Raw genomic sequence first — 24478 nt, 5'->3', positions numbered from 1 at the left:
TTTTCTCCTGGTAGTACTAATTGATTTCCTTTATATTTTGAAGACTTTTTGGCTTCATTATTTGTTATTTTTATTTCTGTTATCCATTTCATTTTTTAGATGTTAAGAATTGCTCAAAATATGAAAATTAATTTTATTATTGACAGCTGGCTCTCCAGCAAATGTTTGGTTAGTTATTAATCTATTCATGAAATAGATTACTTCATGAAAATTACTCTAACATTCATTTTCAGGAAGTACTAAACCTGGACTCAAACTTCATCAGCATAGAATTCACACTTGCATAAATTAATCACTTTATGTTATGAACCCCAGTTTCAACACCTAGGATGGTACGTGATGTACTGGGAATCTGTGTGTTATGTACCCCAATATCAATTCTTGGGATGGTACGTGATGTACTGGGAACCTGTGACTGTTTCTGTGAGTGTCACACGATGACCTACCCCAACAGTATAAAAGGAGAAGCACAGATTGCTCCAGAGAGTCGAGTATGGTTTCAGTCATGGAAGGGCACCAGTGAGCAGGGTCACTAGTTTAAACTTTCAGTAGCCCAAAGGGGTGAGTGGCAATTGATCCAGAGTATTGATAACTGACTCTCACGGTTGCTGCAGCTGGAGGCGGTTGTAGAGAAAAGGGGAAAGAAAAGGTTTGAAACAGAAGAAACCTAGTGATAGGGAGATCACTATTTGGACTCTCTCCAAGTAGCCCGTAAGGGCGAGTTTGATTCCATTCGAATACGGAAATGTGGTTGTCACATAGTTAATCCACAGGAGTGGGTTCTCTGGTGAGGGAAAACCTTTGTGATTACCACATGTATGTTAACCCTTGTCTGGGTGTGGTAGTTCACTGAAGAAGGCAGCCCTGTGACAAATCACCGTTGGAGTTACTTCATATATCGTGGAACTGGATAATCCAAACGTGGATTTTTGGCACCCATTTTGGTAAACCCCTGCAAGGCCTTGGGTGTGTGGTGACCAGTCCTGGAAAAGGGACATCTCCTGTTCATTACGTGGTGAAATTCTCACTTTTTGTGGACTCTCCGTAGACTATTCGAAACAGACCGCATCGTGAACTCGCTTCCACCGGAAAGGTACAATGGACACTTTGTGAGATCACCGATCGAAAGGTATTGTGAGTCTGCCAAATTGCCTTTGGAATGGTACGGTGGCCGTTTCTGGCCTATCTCCGCGAGACTCGCTTCTTCGCTGTATTTTGAATCTCCGTCTTCGAGATCATCTCCTCGCTACACATCGAATCTAAAAGTCTCTTCTCAATTACCCCGTGAATCCCTGAAACTTTCTGAACTGACATTCTGAGACTGCTTCAGTAAGACACTGTTAAGAACTGTTTCTAAGTTTAACCGTTTGGGAGCTATAGACGCATAGTGCTGTTAACTTCCTTTTAAGTTAGTCGCTTGTTTAATTTTCTATGTTTCTGCTTGAGTGTTAATAAATTCTGCTGTTTTCCGACTGCGCAAGCACGTGAAAGTCGACCTGTGAGGCAGCAGAAGAATTTAAAAAGCGAGCAGATTGAGAAGGGGCGGTCATTTCTTTGGCAGTTTGAACAGGGCACGACTGCACAAGTGTGTGAAAGTCAGCCCATGAGGCAACAGGAGAATTTAAAAAGTGAGCAGATTGAGAAGGGGGCGACAGAGTAGTGGGAGACAGAGTAGGAAGGCTTTGGTTTGAAAGGCTTCGGCGAGCAGAGGCTGAGGACGAGCTTGTTCCCATTCGGGGAAGGTCAGGTAAGCTCCTTTAATTGATCTAATTAGCTTAGGAGTAGTTAATGGAGGCTGCAGTTAGGGTAGTCGAGTGCTCCGTTTGCAGTTTGTAGGAAGTCAGGGCGAACACAATTGTCCCTGATGACTACACCTGCAAAAGGTGCATCCAGCTGCAGCTCCTGACAAACCGTGTTAGGGAACTGGAGCTGGATGAACTTCGGATCATTCAGGAGGCAGAGGCAGAAATAGACAGGAGTTACAGGGAGATAGTCACCCCTGTCAGGAGACAGGTAGCTGGGTGACTGTCAGGAGAGGGAAGGAGAATAGACAGGCAGAGCAGAGCACCCCTGAAGCCGTTCCCACCAATAATAAGTATACCGTTTTGGATACTGTTGGTGGGGACGACCTACCAGGGACAAGTTGCAGTGGTTGCATCTCTGGCACTGAGACTGGACCCTCAGCTCAGAAGGGAAGGAGGGAAAAGTGGAGAGCAGTAGTGATAGAGGATTCAATAGTTAGGGGGACAGATAAGAGGTTCTGTGGAAGAGATCGAGAATCCTGGATGGTCTGTTGCCTCCCTGGTGCCAGGGTCCGTGATATCTCGGATCGAGTTCTCTGTATTCTCAAGAGGGAGGGTGAGCAGCCGAATGTCGTGGTCCATGTAGGAACCAGTGACGTGGGTAGGAAGAGTGAGGAGATCCTGAAAGGTGAGTTTAGGGAGCTAGGTGCCAAGTTAAAGGACAGGACCTTCAGGATAGCAATCTCAGGATTGCTACCAGTGCCACGTGTAGGTGGGTTTAGAAATAGTAAGATAGTGCAGATCAACACGTGGCTGAAGACATGGTGCAGGAGGGAGGGCTTCAGAATTATAGATAATTGGGCAGTTTTCCAGGGAAGGTGGGACTGGTTCCAATGGGACAGTTTACATCTGAACTGGAGGGAGACAAATATTCTTGCAGGTAGGTTGGCTAGAGAGGCTCCAGTGGATTTAAACTAGATACAAGGGGGGGGAGGGGAAGGGATGTATGGGAGAAGGAAGAAAAAGATAGTAAAGTTGTTTGCACCGCTAGTGATAAACAGAGAGTAAGAAGTGGAAAATTTCTTAAATGCATTTATTTTAATGCTAGGAGCATTGTAAGAAAGGTGGATGAGCTTAGAGCATGGATTGATACCTGGAAACATGATGTTGTAGCTGTAAATGGGGTTTCTTTTTTTTTGTTACTGTGTATGTAATCAAAATGGCTTCTTTGTTTTGTTAAAAGCAGGAATGCTTCTTTGTTGCGAGAGAGTGCTGGAAGCTTGTTTGGGTTAAAATTTACTGATAACGAGAATTGTATTCCTTTGTAAACCAATTGGGATTAATGTTGTTCTTTCTTCTGAGTCTGTAAGCTATTGTTGGCGGGCTTTTGGGGAGATCGGCGCGAGGGGTTGAGAGAGAGAGAGGACGCGATGCTGTAAGCTGGGCGAGGAACGGACTCCAAGCGGGGGTCCAAGGCCAGGAGGTACTCCAAGGAGAGGAGATAAAGCTAGATGTGCTTGGTTGACCACTTCGGGTGGTCCTAAGCTACGAGTCGAGGAGTTCGGAGGGGATCGAATGGTGGCCAGAAGACTTCAGTAATTGAGCTCCAACGGTTGTGCACGAAGTGGTTTGGACTTTGATAAGTTTGGCGCTTTTTCTTTATTGTTTTTCCTTCATATATACTGTATCGTTATTAATCACTTAGTTATAGTAACCTTTATAAATTGTACTCATTTAATCGCATATGGTGTACTGTCTGTTTTTGGGCGAGGCGGGGACATCACACAGCATCCACACAAGCTGATTACCCAGTTTGGTGGGGCCGAAGGCTGCTCCCCCTAGACGAGAACGAGCTGAGCGAGCCTGAGGCGACCCAGAGGGTTACATAACTATTAGTGAAACATGGTTGCAGGAGGGGTGGGATTGGCAACTAAATATTCCTGAATTTTGTTGCTTCAGGTGTGATAGAATCAGAGGGACAAGAGGGGGAGGTGTTGCATTGCTTGTCAGAGAAAATATTACAGCAGTGCTCTGGCAGGATAGATTAGAGGGCTTGTTTAGAGAGGCTATTTGGGTGGAATTGAGGAATGGGAAAGGTGTAGTAACACTTACAGGGGTGTATTATAGAGCACATAATGGCAAGCGAGAATTGGAGGAACAAATTTGTAAGGCGATAGCAGATATTTGTAGTAACCACAGGGTTGTGATTGTGGTAGATTTTAATTTTCCACGCATAGACTGGGAAGCCCATACTGTAAAAGGGCTGGATGGTTTGGAGTTTGTAAAATGTGTGCAGGATAGTTTTTTGCAGCAATACATAGAGGTACCAACCAGAGAAGGGGCAGTGTTGGATCTCCTGTTAGGGAATGAAATAGGTCATGTGACGGAGGTATGTGTTGGGGAACACTTTGGCTCCAGTGATCACAATGCCATTAGTTTCAATATAATTATGGAGAAGGATAGGACTGGACCCAGGGTTGAGATTTTTGATTGGAGAAAGGCTAACTTTGAGGAGATGTGAAAGGATTTAGAAGGAGTGGATTGGAACAATTTGTTTTATGGGAAGGATGTAATAGAGAAAATGGAGGTCATTTAAAGGTGAAATTTTGAGGGTACAGAATCTTTATGTTCCTGTTAGGTTGAAAGGAAAGGTTAAAAGTTTGAGAGAACCATGCTTTTCAAGGGATATTGGAAACTTGGTTAGGAAAAAGAGAGATATCTACAATAAATATAGGCAGCATGGAGTAACTGAGGTGCTCGAGGAATATAAAGAATGTAAAATGAATCTTAAGAAAGAAATTAGAAAAGCTAAAAGAAGATACGAGGTTGCTTTGGCAAGTAAGGTGAAAATAAATCCAAAGGGTTTCTACAGTTATATTAATAATAAAAGGATAGAGAGGGATAAAATTGGTCCCTCAGAGAATCAGAGTGGACAGCTATGTGTGGAGCCAAAAGAGATGGGGGAGATTGAGCAATTTCTTTTCTTCGGTATTCACTAAGGAGAAGGATATTGAATTGTGTAAGGTAAGGGAAACAAGTAGGGAAGTAATGGAAACTATGATGATTAAAGAAGAGGAAGTCCTGGCGCTGTTAAGGAATATAGAAGTGGATAAGTCTCCATGTCTTGACAGGATATTCCCTAGGACCTTGAGGGAAGTTAGTGTAGAAATAGCTGGGGCTCTGACGGAGATTGTGCCAGAGGATTGGCTTATTGCTCATGCTGTTCCATTGTTTAAAAAGCATTCCAAGAGTAAACCTAGCAATTATAGGCCTGTCAGTTTGATGTCAGTGGTGGGTAAATTAATGGAAAGTATTCTTAGAGATGGTATATATATTTATCTGGATAGACAGGGTCTGATTAGGAACAGTCAACATGGATTTGTGCATGGAAGGTCATGTTTGACAAATTTTATTGAATTTTTTGAAGAGGTTACTAGGAAAGTTGACAAGGGTAAAGCAGTGGATGTTGTCTATATGGACTTCAGTAAGGCCTTTGACAAGGTTCCACACAGAAGGTTAGTTAAGAACGTTCAATCGTTAGGTGTTAATATTGAAGTAGTAAAATGGATTCAACAGTGGCTGCATGGGAGATGCCAGAGAGTAGTGGTGAATAACTGTTTGTCAGGTTGGAGGCTGGTGACTAGTGGTGTGCCTCAGGGATCTGTACTGGGTCAGATGTTGTTTGTCATATACATTAATGATCTGGATGATGGGGTAGTAAATTGGATTAGTAAGTATGCAGATGAGACTAAGGTAGGAGGCGTTGTGGATAATGAAGTAGGTTTTCAAAGCTTGCAGAGAGATTTAGGCCAGTTAGAAGAGTGGGCTGAACAATGGCAGATGGAGTTTAATGCTGATAAATGTGAGATGCTACATTTTGGTAGGAATAATCCAAATAGGACATACATGTAAATGGTAGGGCATTGAAGAATGCAGTAGAACAGAGTGATCTAGGAATAATGGTGCATAGTTCCCTGAAGGTGGAATCTCATGTGGATAGGGTGGTGAAGAAAGCTTTTGGTATGTTGGCCTTTATAAATCAGAGCATTGAGTATAGGAGTTGGGATGTAATGTTAAAATTGTACAAGGCATTGGTATGGACAAATTTGGAGTATTGTGTATAGTTCTGGTAACCAAATTATAGGAAAGATGTCAACAAAATAGAGAGTATAGAGGAGATTTACTAGAATGTTACCTGGGTTTCGGTACCTAAGTTACAGAGAAAGGTTGAACAAGTCAGGTCTTTATTCTTTGGAACATAGATGGTTGGGGGGGTGGGACTTGATAGAGGTATTTAAAATTATGAGGGGGATAGATAGAGTTGATGTGGATAGGCTTTTTCCATTGAAAGTAGGGGAGATTCAAACAAGAGGACATGAGTTGAGAGTTAGGGGGCAAATGTTTAGGGGTAACACAAGGGGGAACTTCTTTACTCAGAGAATGGTAGCTGTGTGGAACGAGCTTCCAGTAGAAGTAATAGAAGCAGATTCGATATTGTCATTTAAAGTAAAATTGGATAGGTATATGGACAGGAAATGAATGGAGGGTTATGGGCTCAGTGCAGGTCAGTGGGACTAGGTGAGAGTAAGCGTTCAGCACATACGAGAAGGGCCGAGATGGCCTATTTCTGTGCTGTAATTGTTATATGGTTATAATATCCTGACTCCATTCCACATCTATTATTGCTGGTTCCACGTAACAACTACAAGTGTTTCTTGGGAGTTCTGATCATTTTTCAGAATGAATAAGCTAAGGGACATTTAGAAACTGTCTCGTGAAGGTGCAGGAGACAGCAGGAAGTCAAGAAGATCTGTCACAATGCTGTAATTCTGCAACCTGCTTCTGGAACTTCAGCACCATTTCTGTTTTAAGCTTAAATCCAATATGATAGAGGAATTTTTTCCATTGATCTTTACACATTTGAGCCTATAATAATTTCCTTATAATGCTTCACCCATCACCCTCTAGCTTCTCCTCCTTCCCTCCTACCCCACCTTCTTAATCTGGTAGCTTCCCCCTTCCTTTTCAGTTGAAGGAAGGGTCTCAGCCCAAAACATTGTTTATTCATTTCCACTGATGCTGCCTGACTGCTGAGTTCCTCCACCATACAGTGGACTTTCAGCATCTGCAGAATTCTTGTGTTTACAATACCCTCATGCGTGGAACAAAAGATATTCTTAATAAGCTAAGTCTTCCAGTCTATGAACCATTTTCTATCCTTGCAAACTAAAAGCTAGGTGACTTTCACATAGACATATGATATTGTTAAAATGTTATTAACAAGATAAATTAGTCTCCACAAACACCACCTAAAATTCCATGTTCTAGTTTTATTTCAGATCTCCAACATGCATAATATTTTATTTCAGTATTATATAATTCACTCCATTGCCCATGATGAAGTATTATGATAAATCTTCATGCAGAAACATTGAATCTATTTTTCTCATCCCCTTTGCTCCCTGCCTACTTACTAAATAAACACTATTCTGAAGATTGGCTACAAAGGTGAACTACAGAATAAAATCTGTCCACGAGTTTTACAGACTCATGAAGGTATACAACTACGAAAAATACCGTATGGTATGGAATATAGCTATTCCTCCTAAAATATGGAAAGCTATAATTATGTTTAACATATCTAAGTATAGCTCCATAGCAAAATTGGATCCAAAGTTTATGAAATGTTAATATAATATTTGTAATATTTTAAATATTATTGGGTCCATCCAAAAAAATTACTTCATATCATTAGGATGGACTCAGAAGCTACTCAGATAATCAAATCTTCTTAAAGGTAATCTCATATTTCTTTGAAAGACCTGTAGTGGATGCAGGAAGTATGCACCTGTCACGTGACTGCATTGGACTACCAATCACAGAATGCTATTGTTGCTACCCAGAGCTTCCTAAAACTGCTTCCAAGGTCCCAATAGTCACTTTCAATTAGCACAGACACAGTTTACTGTAAAAAGGACACATTGCTATCCATCCAATAGCAGCAAAACAATTCAATTAATACATCTTTGTGCTGGCCTCACTGAAACATGTGAACAAACCTTACAAGTAAGCAAACGCATAATTTGAATGTTTTTTGATTCCCTTTTGATACCGCTGATCTGTTCTGTTTCATGTGCTTACGCTGAATATCATAAGAGGATTTGTAAACAATGTTAACAAGGACTTGAACACTGGGACCTCAAATTAAAAGGCTGATGGGTTTTTTTTTCCAGATGAGCTCTTCCAGCTCTGTCCCTTTAATCATAAGAAATAATTTTAACTTTGAGGATGAACTGCATAGAAAATGTTAGGGATTGTTAGGCAGGGAGTGTCTTTATGGATAGAGGCAGTAGCCAGATAATATAAATGGGGTGGGAAAAGAGGGGAAATAATCAGTCTTCAAATACAAACTGCTCATGGTGTAACAAGCACTGATATTCAACAACATTGAAACCAGCTATCGGGAGTGGGACATTCTGATTCTACATACAGGGAAAGACACACATGAATGTTTGTGTTAATTGGCCCTCACTGAATTTCCCACTGAATCATTGGAAGGTAGCATGGAGACTCAAGAACAAATGCCAGAATCTGGAGCAACAAACAATCTGCTGAAGGACAGGCTGAGCAACATCTATGAGGGGGAAGTAACTGTCGATTTGGACCAGATGGCCTGCAAACAGCTTGGTAGGGAAACATCAATCCCAAGAATGGAAAAGCCTACAAAAAGTGATGAATGCAGCCCAGTCCATCACAGGTAAAGCCTAAACACAAAGAACACTGCAGATGCTGGGGTCAAAGCAACACATACAACACGCTGGAGGAACTCAGCAGGTCGGGCAGCATCTGTGGAAACGAGCAGTCAACATTTTGGGCCGAGACCCTTCATCAGGACAGGTAAAGCCTTCCTACCACTGAGCACTTCCATAAGGAGCATTACCTCAGGAAAGCAGTATCCATCATCAAGGACCTCAACACACCAGGCCATGTCCTCTTCTCACTGCTGCCATTGGGAAGGAGATAAGTCCCACATCACCAAGTCCTGGAACAGTTATCACCTTTCAATCATCAGGCTCCTGAACCAGCATGAATAACCTCAACTCTGAACTGATTCCACAACACACGGACTCATGTTCAGCTTCAGACCAGCCATAGGTATTGAAAATTCGACGAATCCCATCAGTTCAGATGTGATCCCATTGCAACTACTCCACGAAGTTACTAAACTTCAATACTCTGGTTATAGGCAAGTAGATAATACAGCCACTGAATCCATGTGTAATCATTTACTGGTATCTTTATGTTTAAAAGTATTAAGCCTCATTGCACCAGAGTTTTACCAGACTCTCTAAGCCATCTTTGCGTAGCGACTAATGAATGAGTACAGAAACTTGTAGTCCCACACCAGTAGGTTCAAGAACAGCTACTTCCCTTCAGCCATAGAGTTCTTTAAGCAACCGACACAACCCCAAATACTATCCTATTATAGCAACATCGTAACCACTTTGATCACTTCGCACTACCGTGGATGTTGCCATTCTTCTTGTTCTAATTGTGTTCATTCATGTAAAAATACTGTACATGTTATTTTTTGTGAATGCAGGGGTGCGACGTGCCTGTGATGCCGCTGCAATTTTTTCGTTGTATCTGTGTATACATGTCCTTGAGAGATTAGTTCTCCAGCCTGCCTGCTTGTCCCGCTAAACAAGACCCTTTACTTCTACAGCTCCAGTCTCTGTGTGCCTCATTCACAGTCACAACGGAGAAGAGCCACTTCAGTCCACAAGGCAAAAACATTTTAATCTCTTGTGCATAATAGGCAGTGCCTGTAAGAAGTAATCACCCCCCTCCCCCTTGGAAGTTTTCATGTTTTATTGTTCTACAACATTTAATCACAGTGGATTTAATTTGGCTCTTTTGACACTGATCAACAGAAAAGGACTCTTTCATGTCAAAGAGAAAACAGATGTCTACAAAGTGATCTAAATTAATTACTAATGTAAAATACAAAATACTTACTTCAGTGGTTGGTAAGTTGATGGAGAAGATCCTGAGAGGCAGGATTTATGAACATTTGGAGAGGCATAATATGATTAGGAATAGTCAGCATGGCTTTGTCAAAGGCAGGTCGTGCCTTATGAGCCTGATTGAATTTCTTGAGGAAGTGACTAAATACATTGGTGAAGGTGGAGCCATAGATGTAGTGTATATGGATTTTAGCAAGACATTTAAAAAAGGTACCCCATGCAAGGCTTATTGGGTAAGTAAAGAGGCATGGGATCCAAGAGGGCATTGCTTTGTGGATCCAGAACTGGCTTTCCCACAAAAGGCAAAGAGTGGTTGTAGACGGGTCATATTCTGCATGGAGACCAGTGACTAGTGGTGTGTCTCAGGGATCTGTTCTGGGACCCCTACTCTTTGTGATTTTGATAAATGACCTGGATGAGGAAGTGGAGGGATGGGTTAGTAAGTTTGCTGATGACACAAAGGTTGGGGGTGTTGTGGATAGTGTGGAGGGCTGTCAGAGGTTACAGTGGGACATCGATAGGATGCAAAACTGAGCTGAAAAGGGGCAGATGGAGTTCAACCCAGGTAAGTGTGAGGTGATTCATTTTGGTAGATCAAATATAATGGCAGAATATAGCATTAATGGTAATACTCTTGGCAGTGTGGAGGATCAGAGGGATCTTGGGGTCCGAGTCCATAGGACACTCAAAGCTGCTACACAAGTTGACACTGTGGTTAAGAAGGCATACAGTGCATTGGGCTTCATCAATCGAGGGATTGAGTTGAAGAGCCAAGAGGTAATTTTGCAGCTATATAGGATCCTGGTCAGACCCCACTTGGAGTACTGTGCTCATTTCTGGTCACCTCACTACAGGAAGTACATGGAAACCATAGAAAGGTTACAGAGATGTACAAGGATGTTGCCTGGATTGGGGAGCATGCCTTATGAGAACAGGTTGAGTGAACTCGGCCTTTTCTCCTTGGAGCAACGGACGATGAGAGGTGACTTGATAGAGGTGTACAAGATAATGAGAGCCATTGATCGTGTGGATAGTCAGAGACTTTTCCCCGGGGCTGAAATGGCTAGCACAAGAGGGCATAGTTTTAATGTGCTTGGAAATAGGTACAGAGGAGATGTCAGGGTAAGTGTTTTTTTTAAATTTTTTATAAACTGAGTGGTAAGTGCGTGTAATGGGCTACCAGTGGTGGAGGCGGAAGCTATAGAGTCATTTAAATTACTCCTGGAAGGCTACATGGAGCTTAGAAAAATAGAGGGCTATGGGTAAAGCCTAGGTAGTTCTAAGGTAGGGACATGTTCAGCACAGCTTTGTGGGCCAAAGGGCCTGTATTGTGCTGTAGGTTTTCTATGTTTCTAACTGATTGCATAAGTATTCACCCCCCTTTAATCTGAGACACCAAGTCATCACTGGAGCAGCCAATTGGTTTTAGAAGTCACATAGTTAGTTACATGGAGATCACAGTGTGCAGTCAAAGTGTTTCAATTGATTGTAGTAAAAATACACTTGCATCTGGAAGGTCCAACAACTGGTGAGTCAGTATCCTGGCAGAAATACACCATGAGGACAAAAGGTTATTGAAAGTATAAAAAGTTATTGAAAAGCATAAGTCAGGAGATGGATACAAGAAAATTTCCAAGTTACTGAATATCTCTTGGAATACAGTTAAGTCAATCATCAAGAAATGGGAAGACTATGGCACAGCTGTAAATATGCCTAGAGCAGGCCGTCCTCAAAAACTGAGTGACCATGCAAGAAGGGGACAAGTGAGGGAGGCCACCAAGAGACCTATGACAACTCTGGAGGAGTTACAGGCTTCAGTGGCTGAGATGGGAGAGACTGTACATACAACAATTGTTGCCTGGGTGCTTCACCAGTCACAGCTTTATGGGAGAGTGGCAAAGGGAAAGCCACTGTTGAAAAAACTCACATGAAATCTCAGCAAGAGTTTACCAGAAGGCATGTGGGAGATTCAATTCAGTTGGAAGGTGGTTCTGTTCTGATGAAACCAAAATTGAGTTTTTTGGCCATCAGACTAAACGCTATGTTTGGCATAAGCCAAACACCGCACATCATCAAAAACACACCATCCCTACCGTGAAACCCAGTGGTGGCTGCATCATGCTGTGGAAATACTTCACTGAAACAGGCCCTGTAAAGCTTGTGGAAGTAGAGGGCAAAATTAATGTAGGAAGATACAAGGAAGTTCTGGAGTCTGCAAATTTGTTTTCCAGCAAGACCATGATCCTAAGCATAAAGCCAAAACTACACAGGAATGGCTTAAAAACAACAAAGTTAAATTCCTGGAGTGGCCAAGTCAGAGTCCTCACCTCAATCCAATTGAGAATTTGTGGCTGGACTTAAAGAGCTGTTCACTCATGATCCCTATGCAATCTGACAGAACTTGAGCAGTTTTATAAAGAATGGGGAAAAATTGCAGTGTGCAGATGTGTAAAGCTGATAGAGACCTATCCAATAGACAATAGACAGTAGGTGCAGGAGTAGGCCATTTGGCCCTTCTACATAGACTCAAGGCTGTAAATTCTGCCAAAGGCGCATCTACTAAATACTGACTTGTAGGGGGTGAATACCAATAATATCAATTATTTTGTGTTTTACTGTATATTTGTAATCAACTTAGATTGGTTGCAGGGATCTGTTTTCACTTTGACACAGAAGAGTGTTTTTTCTGTTGATCAGTGTCAAAAAAAAAGCCAAATTAAATCCACTGTGATTCAATATTGTAAAAACGATAGAACATGAAAACTTCCAGGGGAAGGGTGAATACTTTTCATAGTCACTTAGTCCATGCACACTTAGTGTTTCAGTAGATATTCATAGTTAGGCATTCAGCCAAAACCTAAGGATATATACATTAGATATTATGGTCAAACTATGGTGAGAAAAGTACATACAGATGACATAAGTAAATGCAATAAGTTAATTTAGAAATTTTCTGAAGTAGTGTGGTCAGTGGAAAATAATAAACCCTCTAAATCTTGTGAAGGCTACATATTAGAAAAGGCCTGAACCATTTGAGAGTGAATTGAACATATTTTAAACCACCCAGGCCTGAAAATCCAAAAAATGTCCTTACAATATAGAAAGAACATTCAGACCATTGTCCAAGCCAATTTTCCCTATTGCCCCTGCATTCCCATCATTTACCCCATCTGCCTGTCCATAGGCAACACCACCATGTCTCTAGGATGTGAGGGGAAACCAGAACTTCCAGGAGAAACAAAAGCCAACCCCTTACAGGAAGCACATGCATTTCCACATAGATAGCCAGAGATTAGGATTGCTATGGTAAGAGGCAGCAGCTCTGCTAACTGCATCACAGTATTATCCTTCAGGAGAAAGAAAGGCAGAGAGAGTGTAAAAATAAGATTCACAGGACTGTTGCCTGCAGATCTTGAGTTACATGAAGAAATTGGATAGGTTGTGTTTGTTTTCCTTGGCGTGAAGGCGGCTAACCAGTAACCTCTTAGAAGTTGATGAAATTATAGAGGGGATAGATAGTGTAGATAGGCAGTCTTTTTATCACAAGGTAGGACAGTGTAAAATGGGTTTAAGGTGAGAAGACAAAGGTCTGAAGGGGGAGCTGAGTGACAAGACATTTCACACAGAAGATACCGGGTAAGTGGAATGAGCTGCAAGAGGAAGTAGAAGCAGTAAAACGACAATGTTAAAAAGACATTTGGACAGGAACATGGATAGGAAATGATTAGTACATGGTTTCCCAACATGGGGCTCCGTGCACCCCTCAGTTAATGGTAGGGGTCCAAGGCAACAAAAAAAGGTTGGGAAACCTCTGACTTGGAGGGATTTGGGTTAAATGTGAGCATATGGAACTGGCATAAATGGGCATCTTAATTGGCATGGAGCCCATTTCCATGCAGTAATACTCTAAGAATCTAAAGTACACAAGAAGGCATAGTGGAAACAAGACTTTCATTACATGGGCATAGAATGGATTTTGAGCCATGTGACCTTCTTCCTGTGCAAATAATTCTAGGACTGATTTTCACAGTGCAATGAAGCCAATATCTTTTAATACTTCCATCACTAGTACAAAGTTCAGACTATTATTTTGGTATACTAATTAATTCATTACCTTCACCAGCTGTTTATGTATTTTTGTTTGGTGATTACTAATAAAGTAGTTTGAGATTGCTGGTATTTTACCATATGTCAGCATTTATTTTAAATGGCAAAATCAGAACAGAAGTTCGTCAATTACATAAGCCCAGCTGTATCTCACTTCTACTTGATTAACCTGTGAAAGTTTCATCCCTGAAAAGATCTATTAAAATCACTTTTGAATCTACCAGTTGACCTAGCATCCATAGCCTGGGTTTCCCTTATTTCAAATGTAAAAACAGCATTGTTACATTAATTTTAATTATGTTCACTTGTAGGAGCAGAGTTACACTGGAGTCCCTGCACATAAACAATCAGAGGCACATTTCATTTCTTTAGAAGATACTAAGCACAACACTATAAACTTTCAATATAAAAATGCAAGGTAATGGATTCATATGGCCATACAGTACAGATACGTCTCCTCAGCCTTCCATTTTCAGGCTTTTTGTCCATCTACACTACTCCTGAACCTAAAATTAAAACAATTTCAGTGAAACACCACAACTGAGGCCAAACAGGTTAATGCCAAATTGAAAAGGACAAAAGCATAATGAGATATTACCATAGTTAACTCACTTCTAATAGCATTCTGTGAGCATGGATTCATGACCACAAAACACAACAGCCCCATCACCTGGATTGGCTTGAAAAATACAGTATCTATGATGGAAATGCAAACCAACTATACAGCTGTGCAACAGAAGCTTTCCAGATGCAGTTTATTTACTATTGGATAAACAATTTTAGCTGTTTATTTGGTGCCATTTCAACAGACTGTGTTATACGATATAAAATATGTTCACATATTTGTTTCCATGTAGACATGATTTACATTCTTCACTTGATCGCTATTGGTAGATGGATTTGTGGCAATTCCATGATTCTAGCTTACATAAAAATGCTACTTTGGGACCAATACATCAAATGATGAATAACATGAATCAGGCTTCTATGTCCAAAGTAGCTTTTGTGCTCTGTGATTCATTACAGCATATTGCTTAACTATGTGTTCTTAGAAGGCATCTTTTCTGTTTGTGCTTCTTACTACCTCATTTGTCTCAATATTGTTCTAGTCCTGAAACAAATGAAAAATATCTAACTTCATTACTGCACATATGTTCCTCTTCTTTATACATTATTTTGCTTTCTCCCATCTTTTAAGGTCCACCCCCAGCACGCTCATGTTCCTTTAAAAAGGAGCTAATCACCACAACACTAATTACTTATGCTGGAAATCTTTATCTACATCAACCGTTGTGTAGAGGAAAGTGAAGGCTTCTTGCCTCTTTTTCATTTGAAGCTTGCTAATTATGTAATCATTATCCTCTGGTCCTGTGATCACAGTTTAATGAGCCAGAGGCCACCATGGTGGCAATCCATTTTTCTTCAAATTATATTCATTCTAAATGCATAATACTGTTATTTGTGAAACATTGTGATAGTGATATTTTTGCCTTTGCACTGTTAAATAATTGTGCATTTTCAACTCAACAATTTTGCATCATATTTTGCTATCTTCTCTCCCATTAAAATTCCCCTGTCAGGAGAATTTGCTATATGTATAATTTTAGAAAACATTGAAATTGTAACTATTTAAAATGGCATGGTAAAAAGCAAGAAATGTGAACTGTATACAGTATACACAGAATTTAACTGTATATAAAGTCAGCAATAACTAAGTGCTTTTCCACACCTGACAAGTTTAGATGCCTTTTACATTATTACCAACATTGTCCTGTTTTTAAGATGGGGATTATAAACTAGGCTCAGATAACTAGGGCAAAGTATACAAAATGAAGAATAACAAGATTTAAACCAGTGATTCCCAAACTTTTTTGGATTACCACCCCCTTAATTCCCAAACCACATCTCCAGTGACCCCCTCTACTTTCCCATTCATTACATAAAAGGTAAAGAATTTTGATCTACAAAGCACACAGATTAATAAAAGAAAATAGGAACTGCAAATTCAAAGTAGCAACAAATAATTGCAAAAATTATTCAAATCTGTTTAAAGCTACAAATACATTTATTTAATTACAGTAAAAATTACTTTCACCGACGATTTTAGAGTGTACATTAGTCGTCTAACTAAAGCAATACTTTCTTGCTTTTTCTCCTTTCAATGAGATGGATGGGCTTGGTGCAGTGACATCAGCTTCTCAACATCAAGCAGAATGGCACTCAGGAGTCTCAGATCCCCACGTTCAGTAATTTGCAGTGTTTCATTCCTTTAAAAGTTGCGTGACTGCACTGAAACTAAGCTTCACTAAATATGATGTTGGAAAGGGAACAAGGAGCATCTTCACCCTTTTCCCACAGTTCAGGATGGTGTTCAGAGATTTATTTCTACAACCAGAAGTCCATAAGAAATAGGAGCAGAATTTGACGATTCAGCCCATCAAATCTGCTCCACAATTCCATCATGGCTGATTTATCATCTCTCTCAACCACATTCTCCTGCCTTCTCCCTGTAACCTTTGATGTCCTGATTAATCACAAATCTATAGGCCACTGCCTTAAATATACCCAATGACCTGGCCTGCTCAGCTGTCTGTGGCAATGAATTCTGCAGATTCACCACACTCTGGCTAAAGAAAATTTTAATCATCCCTGTTCTAACTAGATGTCCCTCTATTCTAAGGTTGTGCTTTCTGACCCTAAACTCCCCTACTATAAAGAAACATCCTCTCCACATCCACTCTATCTAGGCCTTTCAATGTTTAATAGGTTTCAATGACATTCCCCTTCATTCTTCTAAACTCCAGTGAGTACAGGACCAGAGCCATCTGGTTAACCCTTTCATTCCTGGAATCATTCTCATGAACCTTCTTTGGACCATCTCCAATGCCAGCATATCTTTTCTTACATAAGGGGCCCAAAACTGTTTACCGTACTCCAAGTGCATACTGACCAATGCCTTATAGAGCCTCAGCATTACATCCTTGCTTTTATATTCTCATCCTCTAGATGTGAAAGTTAACATTGCATTTGCCTTCCGTACCACTGACTCAACCTGCAAGTTAACTATTAGAGAATCCTGCACAAGGATTCCTAAGTCCCTTTATATCTGACTTTAGAATTCCCCCCCCATTTAGAAAATAATCCATGTGTTTATTCCTTCTACTAAAGTGCACAACTATACACTTCCCTACACTACATTCCATCTGCCAATTTTTCACCCATTCTCCTAAACTGTCTATGTTCTTCTACAGACACACTGCTTCCTCAACACTACCTGTCCCAACACCCATCTTGGATTGTCCACAAACTTGGCCACAAACCCATCCATTTTGTCATCCAATCATAGACACGTAACTTGAAAAGAAGCAATCCCAATACCAACCCTTGCAGAACACCACTAGTCACTGGCAGCCTTTCCAATCAATTTTGGCCAGATCCTCTCTCAGGTCTCTAATTCTGATACATTTGACTTTAGCTTCTCTTTCTTAAACTACAATTCCATCATATTATGATCACTGACCATGAGGGTTCCTTTACCTCAAGCTCTCTAATCAATTTTGGCTCATTGCACAACACCCAATCCAATGCCCCCTACTGGGCTCAATGACAAACTGTCCTAAAAAGCCATCTCATAGACATTCTATGAAATTCTCTCTTGGGATCCAGCACCAACCTGATTTTCCCAATCTACCTGCATATTGAAATTCCCCATGACTACCACAACATTGCCCTTATGAATATATCCTCTATCTCCCATTGTAATACGTGGACCATATCTTTGTTTCAGAGGTCTGTATAACCGCCAGTAGGTTCTTTTTACCTTTGATGTTTCCAAGCTCTACTCAAAATTCTACACCTTCTGATCATATGTCACCTCTTTCTAATGATTTAATTTTATTTTGTCAACAAAACCATGCCACTCCCTCTACCTACCTGTCTGAGTTACACAAGTAAGGTAGCAGATGAACCCAAGTGCAGAACACAGGCACAGAGTCAGGAGGCAGTCTTGACATAGCAAGTATATCATCAGTATCCAGGAGTGATACTACTTAGAATTGGCAGTCCTAAGGACCATAAACAAAGGTTACTCACACCCATGTCAACCAACAAACTGGCAGCTCCTTGCTGTGATCACAGGGTTTTTATACTGCATTTGCTGATGGAAAGCAGGCATTTGTAGTTAGTGGAACCTGGGAATGATTGGAAACTAAACGAGGTGATTGAGGCCCAATTCCTGAGGTAAATAACCAGGTGGGTGATTGCCAGAAGGGACCATGACAGTCTGTCCTTTCAATAAAATGTGTATCTTTGGATATTAAGCTCTCAGCTGTGATCTTCATTCAGCATGTCTCAGTAATGCCCACAACATCATACCTGCCAATCTCTATCTGCGCTACAAGATCACCTACCTTAATCCATACACCACATACATTCAAATGTAACACTTTCAGTCCTCTATTCATCACTCTTCCCAATTCTGGCCCCCTGTTACACTTAAACTCGTCTTACTGACTGCAATTTTGTCCTATCATCTGCCTGTACTTCCTTAGAAGATAGGCAGTCAGAGATAAATTAATTGGTAAATGTAAGAGATTCTGCAGATGCTGGAAATCCTGAGCATCACAGACAAAACGCTGGAGGAACCCAGCAAGTCAGACAGCATTGATGTAGGGGAGTAGTGTTAACACCTCCATAGATACTGCCAGCCTTGCAGAAATTAACTAGTGTTTCTTTCAGTCAGGCAAGTTTTTATTTCAGTTTCAGATTCAGACTTATGTACCACATGCACATAGAGTGAAATGCATCATTTGAGCTGGGGGGGGGGGGGGGAAGTATCACCACACATTTGTGCACCAACATAGCATGCCCACCACGTTTGGCAGTAGAACACAAATTTATAAATTTTGTTTGGAAAGTCTTTTATTGGCTTTTAGCTTGATGGTTGCTGTAAAAGCAGCTCCACTAACAAAAACAGAATTGAGATTTTTCATTGAAGCATTATCTGATGAGTTCAGATTCAGATTAGTTTATTGCCATATACACCAGAATGCAACAAGTTTCCTTGCCTGTGTGGAATTCACAGAATAAACAATATATGTGGTTATAATAAATACAGCAAGTGCAAGATGGCAGGATGGTGCAAGAATTGCAGTGCAGTTCAAAGTATTTCAAAAATAAATGCTGAATGACAATAACAGAAAAAACCAAGAGAAAATTTTATCAATAAGAATCTGAAAATGTGGCAGCATGTCTGGGAAGAAGGTACAGAAGAGGTGATTGGTTCAGGAGTTTGAGAGCTGTAGGGAAGAAGATGTTCTTGAGTCTGGATGTCTAGACTTTCAAGCTCCTGTATCTTCTCCCAAAAGGTAGAAAGGGAAGGGAGTAGCTGGGTGGCAGGTGACGGGCATCTTTGACCACACTGTTATCTTTCCTAAAGCAATGCACTGTGAAAATGAAGAAATGCTCTGTGAAGATGGCAGATGACAACCAAGTGGACTAAAACTTCTCATCTTTATTCTCCAGTTCTGATGAAGGGTCACGGCCCAAAACATCAATTATTTACTCTTTTCCATAGATGCTGCCTGGCCTGCCGAGTTCCTCCAGCATTTTGTGTGTGTTGCTTGGATTTCTAGCATCTGTAGATTTTCTCTTGTCTGTGATTGGACTAAGGCACCTCCCTGCTACCTGTTCCTCCCCCTTTACCACAGTGTGGAGATAATGATAAAGGCTGAACCCAAGGTTTTGATCTGTTGTTCTGAAAACTCTTCTTCACTCTCCTCCAGGGAGCTGAATTGAGTATCCAGCCCTGGCCCGAAAGAAGCTTGGATATTTCTGAAAGCCATTAGGAAAGTGGTCCTCACCCAAGCCCAAGGTAGCATCTGTTACCAAATCAGGTGGTAGATTTTAATGAGGATGTACTTGATGAAGTCTCACATTGTGTCCTTGAAGAGGTTCAGGTGGGATGATTTTGTTCTGAGTATCCTGAATAGATTTTGCTTCCCGTTGAATTCTCTCCTTTTTAGCCTCTCCGTGCTCTTCCAGCAATTTGACCTTTGCAGTGCATCTGCAGCTCAAATTCCCAGTCACAGTGAACTATGTCAAATGCACACTGATATTTCATTGTCTGAGAGCAAGTGATTTGTGGAGTAGCATCAATGTCAGGCTTAAGCCTTCAGTGTCACTCCACTTGGGGTGAATCAAAATATCACACAGGAATAAGACAACACATCCGAGCTTTCATTGTTTAATTAAAGACAAGTTATATTATAACAGTGCAGATGAAATTGCTGATCTCGATGTTCCAAGTGAAAGAAGGAGAATAGAACTAAGACCCTTCCTGACTATATTCTTGTTGTTTATCGGACTCTTTATTTCATACCTAGTTCTTAAATCTCCTAGGAGTATTAATCATTATGGTCACAGAAGTTGGTGCACCATTTCCAGTTAAGTCTACCCACAACATTCCACCCAAGTATCATTTGAGGTTACAAATGAGGGAAAAGTCTACCTGACAAGTCCTGCCCAAGGTACCCCTCCCTAAATGATTCCAGGACTACATCTCAGCATAAGCAGAGCTTTGTATGTGCATGCCATGTGCACAACAACAACTTGAGTTTTCAATCTCGACAAGTTAATCTTGAGAATTTATGTTGATCCTGTTTGGCATAAGCTCAGCAATACGACATGTGCTACCACCTCAGCAGGGTGGCATCTCTAACAGTGGGCAAAGCAGCCTTGCCCTGAAACTTTCACTTAGGAGAAGCCTGTGAAACCTTTTCATTTGCAGTCACTGTATTACCTCTCCGATCAACATCTATCTAACCTCAACTCCATATAAATCTTTCCTTTGTCATACTGGATGTCTCCCTTGCTGAACAACCTGGCTGAGAGATTAACAGTTCAGATTTCTTTACATTCTTTTGTGCAGTTAAACACTTAAGCTTTCTTAAGCCTTCTAAATTCCTCACAAATGTTCTCAGCTTTTAAGGATATATTTCAACAGCTTTTCAGAACTTCCATGAACCTTAAAATCCATCCATGAACAACCTATTTTACATGGAAATTCTTGTTTTCTTCATGAGCAAGCAATGTAATTCATGTAGCCACATAATTTATTTCCATGAAGCACATACCATGTTTGTCTTAGACTCACTAGATGTTGTCTCTACAGTGATTCAAGTTCATTACCACCTTCCAGGCCAGTTCATTAGGATAAGAAATGCTGCCCCTGTTTATATCCTGTGCATGAATTTAAAAAAGGCAGAATTCACTCTTTTCCACCATGCTGGTACCAAACAATGATGAAACATCAATTTCAAAACATTTTTGGTCCCAATCTCTTCCTAGGTTGTCAATTATGTATAATCAACAACAGTAGTATGTGCAAGTATTGGTCTTCCATTGTGTTTAAGCCCTATTCTCTGACTACTCTTCAATTGCCAATATCTAGTAATTCTCTGCTGTGAAAATTTGTGTTGGATAAGCACTCCAGAGTTTACCAATCATTTATTTTTACTAGTAAATGTCTAAAATGCCTATTGTATTCTTGAAATTATTTCTATTCTCCTACAATAGTGAATAAATTATATGCACAATAGAAATTATTTATATCTTTTTTAATCTAAATTTTTGAGCAGTTAACTTTGGTCTTCGATTACGTTTTAGTCTTCAATTATTTGTAAGTAATGAGATTGTTTGACTATAATAAAACCACATTTTTATTAGACTGATAGCTGAAAAAGCTGAAACACTTTGTTTGCATTTTCTGTAATAAAAAAAGCTTTATACACCAAGGCAAGCTGAAGAACAAAATGTATTAAAGAAGAGACTGGGATCAAAAGCCAAACCATTTTGGTAGAATTGAAGAGAGATTTATATATAAATTCACATTTATATTAAATCCTGTAGGCTATTTGCATAGTACAAATTATGCGTGAAAAGATAAATATTGTAATTATGAAAGTGGAGCTTAGAGAATTTGTTTTAAAAAGGCCAATTATTCATGATTTAATTAAAATGAATTAGTTTATTTAAATTAGAAAGAAGCTTTATTTTCTCTCTTCCACTAAGAGCAGTGATCTGTGATCAACTATCAGAAGACACCATTTCAGAAAGCCAAACATTATCAGATCCCATGAGTAATCAGAGTTTTCATCCCAGGCTTGGGTAAAAACCATCCCAACTGTAGCTTTAAACCTATTAACTATGTGAAAGCTGCTTATGCAATGCTAGTAACACTTATGCTTAAATAGTGCCTTATCATATTAAAATGTCTCAATGAATTAACTTTTGAAGTGTAGATATACTGTACATAATTCCATTGAGTTTTATTGCCTCTATTATCTTAAGCCTGGCAAACCAGTTTTCGTGCTTTTTGTTTACAATTTGCAGCAGTTATGTTAAGCAAGTCTCATTTTTCAGTTTAATGCACGGCAATATGCCCAAAACATTCTGCTTATTAATGCTCCCCATTTTAAATCTGAACTGTCACAGTTGTCCTTCCTACGGAAACCTAAAAGGAAACATACCTTACCTAAGGAGAATACATTTTAATATGGATCAATGATGTGACATGATTTATAACTCACAGTTTTTAAAAAAAAAATTCAGTAACACCTATGTATGCATTCAAAGTTCAGTGTCCTGTGCCATTCCAAACAACTCACAACTTACATAAATCATCACCAATATCAACCAAATCTGAAAACACAGTTGTTGAATTTTCACCACCACAACAAAAATGTACAATTATAGAGTGCCATTAATGCAGTAAAACATCTCAAATTTAGCATAAGCTTCATCTAAAAAGAAATGAGTAACCTCTGAACTTCATAAGGATATATACTGTATAACATATGACCAAAACCTTGGTCAAAGGGGGTTATTTTAAGGACCAGAAACATGTTCAAAGTCTGGGATCCAAGCAACTATGAGAATGAATGTTGATAGTGGAGACAATTCACTCTTGTGTTGGCCATGGGCAGGAATTGGAAGAGCACAAGTTTGTTTGAGCTTTTCAGGGCTCAAAAAGGTTACAAAAACAGGGAGAGCTGTACAACAAAGACAAAAGTTTTAAACTGGATCTGGTGCCAGACTCATTATAATGTAATTGCATATAGAGATTCTGGAACGTAACCAAAAGAGATACTCATTCATGGGAGTTGAAAGACCACGAAGGCCAGTGGAATATTAAAGTCTTGCGGTGGGTGAGGGTCAGAAAAACAAGAGTACAGGTGAGGGTTTTGGCAACAGGAGCAGAGAAAGGCAACATAATGAAGTGAGTCAGAAGTCACGATGCGCCACAAAGACTCGTAAATGACCTAATTCAATCTCTGTCAGCAATCAGAGTGAAGCAATGGGGAACAGAATATGTGACTGCATCAAATACAACGGCTTTGGCCTTCCCAATACTTAAATAGAGGACATTTTCTTTTTATCTTAATCCAGTTACTGGAGGTCACGCCACACTGTAGTATGTTAATGCAGTGATGGAGATGGGCAAGGGGTGATAGTTTCTATCAGTACCCCTTGGAAATCTAGGGATGTGCTCTTGGATCTAACCTAAAGGTGAGTAATGGAAGGCAGCAGGCACTGCTCTTTGGATTCTCCAGAGATAACTACGCAAAGCAAGAAGAGAAGCAACCACATGGACATGGAGTCGAATCGGGGGAGTTCCACTCAGCAAGACGATGAAAGCAAAGCATTGATGAGGAATAACATGATCAATCATGCCAGAAGCTGCAAACTGATCAGAACAATGGGGATTGATTATTTATGATTGCAGCAAATTTCACTACCTTCACCAAAAGGCAACTGAAAGCTTTATACATGGTTCTGCATGCTTCTTTTATAGTCATTATATTTGAATTTCCCCTGAAGGACCTAGAAGAAGTGGCAGCAGTTAAAGACTGTAATCACGGGAAAGGAGGGGTGAGTGATGGGAGTGCCAGCCAATAACACAGTAGGAATGGTTTCAGGGACCACTCTCCCATGTGTGAACTGCTCCCACACTCTTTCTTCATCACAATTCCACAGTCCAGCAGCAGTGATGTGAAACAAGCAACACGTCACAATTATGACCACTAATGCATGTCCCTCAATCTCTCTAGGACCTGACGCACCTTGAAGCATTCGACAATCAGATCAAATTTAATCTGCAATATAACTGTGTGGCAAGTAAAGGGGCAAGTAGCACATGATTGAATTTCGAAGCCTTTGTTTTTGCTTGGCACCTTTCACACTCAGCGTGGATCTGAAAGTCAAATGTTTAATTTACCAGTAAATGGCTCCACGAATTTATGCCTGACTGAGTTTTCACCACCACACAGTTATACTTTTGACCATTGTACAATATGAAGGAAAATCTGGTGATCAAATAATGATCAAAATTACCAAGGCCTCGAAATTAAGCAGTGGCAATCCAGATTACAGTTTATTTTTGACAACCACCTGCCCCATTTGGCTGTATAATGGAGCCAAAGGTAGTCCTGACCGCATTGTTAATTCCATGCAGAACTGCAGTGCATGTGTCTACACATGTGCACAGCAGTGCAGAAGTCAAGAAGTCTGGAGAGTTCTGCAAGGTACTTGGTATAAAGTGGA

The sequence above is a fragment of the Hemitrygon akajei genome, chromosome 17 (genome assembly GCF_048418815.1).
Source record: "Hemitrygon akajei chromosome 17, sHemAka1.3, whole genome shotgun sequence".
Lineage (NCBI taxonomy): Eukaryota > Metazoa > Chordata > Chondrichthyes > Myliobatiformes > Dasyatidae > Hemitrygon > Hemitrygon akajei.
Note: the sequence above shows the minus strand (reverse complement) of the source record.